Source organism: Chelonoidis abingdonii, chromosome 2 (assembly GCF_003597395.2).
Source record: "Chelonoidis abingdonii isolate Lonesome George chromosome 2, CheloAbing_2.0, whole genome shotgun sequence".
In the NCBI taxonomy this organism is placed as follows: Eukaryota; Metazoa; Chordata; order Testudines; family Testudinidae; genus Chelonoidis; species Chelonoidis abingdonii.
Window position 1 is genome coordinate 66,236,746 of NC_133770.1, and position 7,344 is coordinate 66,244,089.

The following is a 7,344-nucleotide window of genomic DNA, read 5'->3' on the forward strand; positions in this document are numbered from 1 at the left end:
TAAAAAAAAAAAAAAAAAAGCTTTAGTATAAGCACACCACAGCAGCACTGTCCAGTAACTCAGAAAAGTGCTATACGAAACATGTAAGATGTTGTACACACAAAGGAAATGCCAAGATGACTTGTATTTCAAAGAAAAATTGGATGAAATATGCCATTTATCATGGCATGAGTTAAATTTGCTGCACCTATGTTTACAGTAATAAGAGCAGCAGATGCAAGACTATATTTTGTATATCCAAGTACCTACTTTCCTCATAATGCAAAAAGTTACCCGACAGAGTAATAGTCTGCTCCTATACAATACTCCATTCACACTGTGTTTGTACATTAAAGGATTTCTTTCTATATATGTCCAAGTCCTTTTAGTAGTCACATCTCCTAGAACAGTGGTTTTCAAACTTTTTTCCTGGGGACCCAGTTGAAGAAAATTGTTGATGCCTGTGACTCAACGGAGCTGGAGATGAGGGGTTTGGGATGTGGGAGGGGCTCTGGGGTTGTGCCAGGAATGAGGGGCTCAGGGTTTGATAGGGGGCTCTGGGCTGGGACAGGCATGCAGGGGGCTAGGGCTCTGGGCTAGGCGTGCAAGTTTTGGGATGAGGGGTTTGGGTGGGCTCAAGGCTGGGGGTGAGGGCTCTGGGGTGGGTCCGTGGATGATGGGTTTGGGGTCCAGGTGGGGTCTCGGGGTGCAGCAGGGGATTGGGGCTCTGCCTTACCTCCAGCGGCTCCCACTCAGCAACACTGCCAGGGTGCAGAGGCAGGCTTAGCACCTGTCCTGGCACTACAGACCATGCTGTGCCCTGGAAGCAGCCAGCAGCAGGTTCAGCTCCTAGGCAAGATCTAACATTAAAGACAAAACAAGCCTCCTCCTATGTAAGTATTTTCCATTTCTCGAAAGGTGACTTATTAGCTGAGTCCCATTCTGCATCTCTGATGGAATGATTAAGATTTGATCCAGTGTTTAAGACAAAAAGCTTTGGAGGATTGGAATATGTTAGGAAGATTAAATCTTAGTCTCTGCTAATCACTGACATTGATCACAGCAATATGAGCTTAATTGGCACCCCATCCAATTTAATAATAGCTGTATGCAGACTCACAACTTTTACCCTTTTAGATCTTTAAGTTTGCCATTCTAGTCTGGAACCCATATTAACATTTAAGAGGATAGATGACTGAAGTCTATCAAGGCTTTTTATTTTATACCACATATATGAAACACTCTCTGGGCGTCAACTACTTGCACTGAGACCTACCTTTTCCCTAGTACAATTCAATAGAATCCCACAAAAAAAGTGAACGCCAAGCTCACTACAAAATACAAAAGTCAGTAACCCTGCAACGATTACTTTGCCGAGTTCATTGTTTATTGCTTGGTTTCTCTTCTTAAAGAGTTATCAGTAGTACTTACAATATCGTAGTTTTTATCTGACTTGCCCTTTAGAAAACACTTATTCCTGGAGAGGGGAGGGGAGGCAGGCAAAGGATGAGAAGGCAAGGCAATTTACAAGTTACTCAGGTGGCGAAGCCTGTGCTGAAATAAGTAAAGGGGCAGGGGGAAGAGAAGAGAATCACTCATTTCAGATGAAAATCAAAGCAAGAGTGTACAGATCAGTTTCTCCATGGTTACTGGTGGTAACATAGATGAAATCACTGTAGGACTAATTCCTTTTAATGGCTGTTCAAAAAAGTACCCATTGAAGGCTACTGCTAGTTCAGAAAATAGTTTATTGACAACAGACATCAGTGCATAAGGAACAATAGTGTGTATAAAAGATGAACCTCAACATTATGGGTGTCACTACGATTGCATAAGATTCCATTTTGTTAACAATGGCATCTCATTATATAATCACATAATACATATGCACTTCTAATGAATATAGTCAACAGTGCTTTAGTATTGTGCTATTTGAAGAGTGGTTGTGTAGAACAGGTTTATAGGTCCCACAAGTTTACAGAACAAGTCAACAAGGTCCTGCCCCAAAGAGCTTACAATCTAGTTTTAGAGCAGACATAGAAAATAGGAGTAACAACATCAGAGGGAACACAGCAACATCAGGAGGATCAAGCAGTTAATTCAGTTTAGGCATTTTCATAACTTGGTGGCTCCATTACCTTTTAAGGTAAAGTTAAATTCACTTGTAGACACACAAAAAGAAAGAAATCTTAATAAAAGGGAGAATTTAGGTGCTTGCCAAACTCAGACTGGCAGGTATTCTATGGAAAACGGCAAGGCCATTAGATTCTAAAATAGCTTATTTGACCTGACCCACTGCTGTTTAAGAAAAAGTGCAAGCAAGCTTCTGTAAAAGTTTGCCCTTGCACTTCAAATCTAACTAACTTGCTTCTCCCTACCCCATAAATCTTTAACCCCTTCTTGACCAGGTAGTGACATCTCTGGTGGTAGATAACTGATGCATTTGGTAGCTATGATTTAATCTAGGTTAGTATGGTTACTTGAAATCACCTGTTTTTACAAGTATACTACAGTGATCATAGATTCCATGTCCTCACCTTCCCACTGTTTCTAGCCTATTCCCTTATAGCTCCTCGCCCTCTAGTGCCCATCTTGGATGCCTCATTTGTTCACTTCTGCAACAAAGAAGTATTGAGTTGAAGAGGTCATACAGATATTTGAAATAAAGTGCTGACTACCTATATCACTTTTAGAAGAGGTTATCTTAGGGTATGTCTTCGCTAGCGGCTAGATCGGTGGGCAGTGATCGATCCTCAAGCACTCTCCCATTGACTCCTGTACTCCAGCTCAGGAAGAGGCGCAGGCAGTCGACGGGGGAGAGCAGCAGCAGTTGACTCACCGTAGTGAAGACACCACAGTAAGTTGATCTTCACATAGCTGAAGTTGCATAACTTAGATCAGTGGTTCCCAAACTGGGGTTCACGAAACATTACAGGGGGTTCTCTGCAAAAAACTACTTAATGGCAGACAGAGCTGTCCCTGGGGACCCTGGGCAGCATTGGGCCAGCAGCCCAGAGCCCCTGGACTTCCAAGAGCTAAGCAGATCAAAGCAAGCATAATCTATCACACTGAGATTTACACTTCAAGGACTTCTTATAAGAAATGGAAAGGGAGGTGGATATATTTTGCTGTTTTAGAAAAATTCAATAGGCAATTAAGTGTTGTTGTAATGTGTGTTTGGCTGGACTGCTCAAGACTTGAATGCTTGTGTAGAAGGAACTCTTTGAATACCTTCATGTTGTTTTACATCTGATACTCCTTGATGAAACATAGGAGCCTTGTCTTATAACAGGCTTATTCGAAGTGATACAAGTTACGAAAGTGAGATCTTGGAAGAGTGTTGCCATTTTCATAATGTAATACAAATACTGTAATGATAAATAATAAAGTGTGTAGTAAGCATGTCATAAAAACAAATTTTATATTTCCAAGATCACTGCTTTTATCATTTATACTCAGGTAAAGGAGGAAATCCCTGGAAATATTCATTTTTAGGATGGGGTTCATGAGACAACATTTTAGTGAAAGGGGTTCACAGGTTGTTAAAGTTCGGGAACCCACTAACTCAGATCGATCCCCGCCCCCTGCAGCGTAGACCAGACCTTAGCCTCTTTCTTAAATTTCACCTTTAGTAATTTCTTTTCCCTACTTAGTACCTTCAGGTTGTTTATAGTAATAGTCACTGATTTGGCAAAATGAAGGTATGTTGAGCCTCTATGGGGAACAGCATTTCAAATATCAGTGTGATAATTTTATAGTGAAGTACATAACTGATTTCCATCCCAAAGTGGACTGGAAGTGCCTCTACTTGCAGACACTTTGCTCCACACTTTATGAACAGTTTACAGAGCACCTGCTGCCTCACTGCATTCTCATCCAATATCTGCCTTTCCTGATCGATCAGGTTGCCAGAATATTAGCCTAGATAGAAATGTAGTGCACCTAAAAAGGAACAGATGTGAAATCTGAGTTGCCACTAACATATTCCAATGTGTATATGCCATACATAGCACAATAGACTTGAATTATGCAGCTAACTCCCTACCCGAACTCACCATTTACAGGCAAAAATTCACTCCCCCTTGGATTGGGGTTGCAACTATTTCAACCCCTGTACTGGAACAACCACAGAACCTTCACCACAGGGGCCTCTGGGATGCACACAAAAGCAGACTCATGGGCTGAGAATTCCCAGCTGACCTTCTCTAGAGGCCCAGACCAACTCCACAACACCGTTTGTGCTGCTACTCAACCTATCAGCTTATATGGTGCAGAGGGTCCTGGGTCAGGACTCCCCCTTGTAAGTGTCATCTTCTAAGAGCAGGGTAGTTGAGAAACTGAAAAATCCCACTCATCTTTCCTGTGTACCTCCTAAGGAGGCTGGAAAGAGGGGCCAACTGGTCAGAAATTCCTGCCTCAATGCCTACACACCAGGCTCTGCATCAATTGTAATTTTGATCACTCTGCTATGCCACACTCCTGCACAAGTTAGGAGTTTACTTGCCTTTGGTCCATGGCTGGAGGCCAGCCATCCAAAGTAATGTACTCATTCACCTCGACCCTGAAGGAGGAAGTGGGGGGGGGGGGAGGAGAGGGAAAGACTTACTCTTGACCATTTTAAGATTAAAATGCCTCCTGTTCTGTGGGGTAACCTAGTCCAAGATCTACAGCCAGGTCCTCAGTGGTCTGCAGCATATTGGAAGTTTCTTTGCTGACAGGTGATTTCAGAAATTGATGTTTAAGTGAATGAACATGATCTTGCCTTATTCTTTATTGCACAATTTTATGAAAGCTAAGTACCAGCTGTAATATTCACTTTTACTGAGGCAAAGCATGCATCTTGAATGGCAAAATAACTTTTTAAATGAAGATTTACTCTGCAAAAGTGGCTCCATATTAGTTTGAAGGAAAAAAAGGAAGACAAGTTAAAGACAGAAGAGCAACAACTGCACATTGCAGGACTTATCGAGAATTCTAGAATCCATATTATGTTGACTAAAAACCACAACTTTCCACAAAGTTCACCACTGAACAACAATCTGGACAAGCAGCATTCTTAAGAATGTGTCCCTAAATAAATGAGCAAGTAGTATGCTACAGTGAGACACCTTAAAGTCTATTAAAATGTTGCAGCTTTCCACAGCTTTAGCGTTGTTTCCCATTTATGTCGCCACCCCCTTCCCCAGCTTACAGGGAGGGAAGGTGGTGTAGCCTCACAAAGAAAAAACAGATTATGCTTTTCGCCTTTGCTATTTTTTTTTTTAAAATGTCAAATAGAAAATAGGCATCATACAAGAGGCACAAGAATTCCTCCCCAACTGTTTTCCTTCCAATTTGCACCTTACCCCACCAAGTGAGTTGAGATGTGAATACAGAATTGCTAAACATAAAAGTTTTTGTAAACTGGACCTGGCTCAAATCATGTTACATGTCCAAACAGGGGAAGAAGCCTCCTGAGTAATTAGAAAACATACCAGAGACTACAGGTCTGGCTCTAGGTCACTCATGATTAGCTGTTGTCTCCTGTGCGGCCCCCGATTAACTATGCAATTCAAGGTTTGCTACATTGTTTTACCAAAGAAATTTTATACTAAAGCCTCAAAACAATTATTTTCAAGAATGAATAAAGACATGAGTGTCTATTACTATACAAAAGCTAAGCATAATAGCTTCCACCTTTGTTTTAAACTCAATGTAACAGGCAGTCAAACAATACTTGGCTGAAATGCTTTGGCTTTCCAAGTAACCTCTAAACTGGAATGTATCTCAACCTCCTATGTGTAATTCAGAGAATACACCATATACTCATCGGGAAATTCCATGCACAGTATTTTAGAACTCTGCATATTTTGTCAATAAATAAAAAGGTGGAGGCTCCAGAATGACAGTGGAAAGCACAGACTACTGGCTACACAAAGGTGAGAGATCACCCTGCAGCTCCGCCATGGTGATTCCGAAGCTGCACCCAAGCCGGATACAGTGCAATGGCTGGCCTTGCCCCAAAAACACAACAGGGCCCTTCCCCTCCACACCAAGTGCACCAGGAGAGAAACAGGGGCAGTCTCCTGCATGCATGCCCAGCCCTGACCTGACACAGGGGTAGGTCAAACAGGCTCAGCCTGGCAGGATCCATGTGTGGAGGAATCCAGGGCTGGGGCAATCTGGGTGCAGGCAGTTCAGGAGGGAGATCTGGATGCACAAAGGCTAATTGGGGATTCTGGGTGTAGGGGGCCCAGGTGAAGATGGTTGGAGATCAGCATAGTCTCAGCAGGGTGGCATGGGTGATGGGGATTGGTGGGATGGGGTCCAAGCACCGGGGAGAGGAGGGGAACTCAGAGGCCCAGATACAGGGGGTGGAGCTAGATGGGGTAATATGGGTGCAAGGAGACTCTGGATACAGAGGGTGAGCCTCAGCAGGGGGTGGGGGTCCTGCATGCATAAGAGTTGCACCTCCACATACAGACTCCTCCTCCTGCAGCTGAGGAACCACGGGGATGGGGGGGGGGGAGAGGGAGGGAGAAGAGGGTGTGTGCGTGCAGAGCTTCATGCCCTTGAGGGAGGTTTCTGGGGCTGGGTCTGACCTGGCCCCAGCCCTTCCTCACAAGGGAAGAGGAAGTCCCATGCAGCCCAGCCAGGACTAGCAGCTGAGCCTGGGACAGGGGAGGAGCCACCACCTGAGGAATCCCCAGCCCCACAGTGATTTCTCTCTGCAGTGGCTGCTCTGGGTGCCTGAAACAATAAACCCCAGTTGCTGGGGAGGGGGCAGGTGACAGTTCTTGCAGCTTCCTATTGCTTCCCCATCAGAATGTAGTTTTTCCTGCAGGGAAACAGATTGATAGGGGACATGAATTCTGCATGCACACAGTGGCACAGAATTCCCCTAGTTGTAATATTAGACACAGAAAGAAAAAAAAAGTCATCTTGGGTTTTGGTAGATAACAGTTTTGCATTGCATCTTACATGCTAAATGCAAAGCTGTTTCTAAATAAGAAGCTAATGTTAAACAAGTTTTGACTAATCTGAATTGTCTTAAGCAATTAGTTTTCAAAGACAATGAGAGGAAACTTTTTCATATAGCGTGATAAAAATTGCAGCCAATAAACTAACTACTTGTTTAGAAAAACAAGTTTGTCCAAAATCAAAGCAACTTCCTGAATGTGTCATGCTGTTTCTTCCAGCAGAAAAAAAGTATGTGGGTGAACGATTACTCAGATAGCCAAACTGATAAAATTTACATATCAAATTGTTTTAATCTCCCTCAAAATGAAATGTATGTTTTCAAAAGGATCCAAAAGGCACAACTAAGTTTTATATAAACTATTACCAGCATACACTATAGTTTATCAATCATTACACTAGAACTAC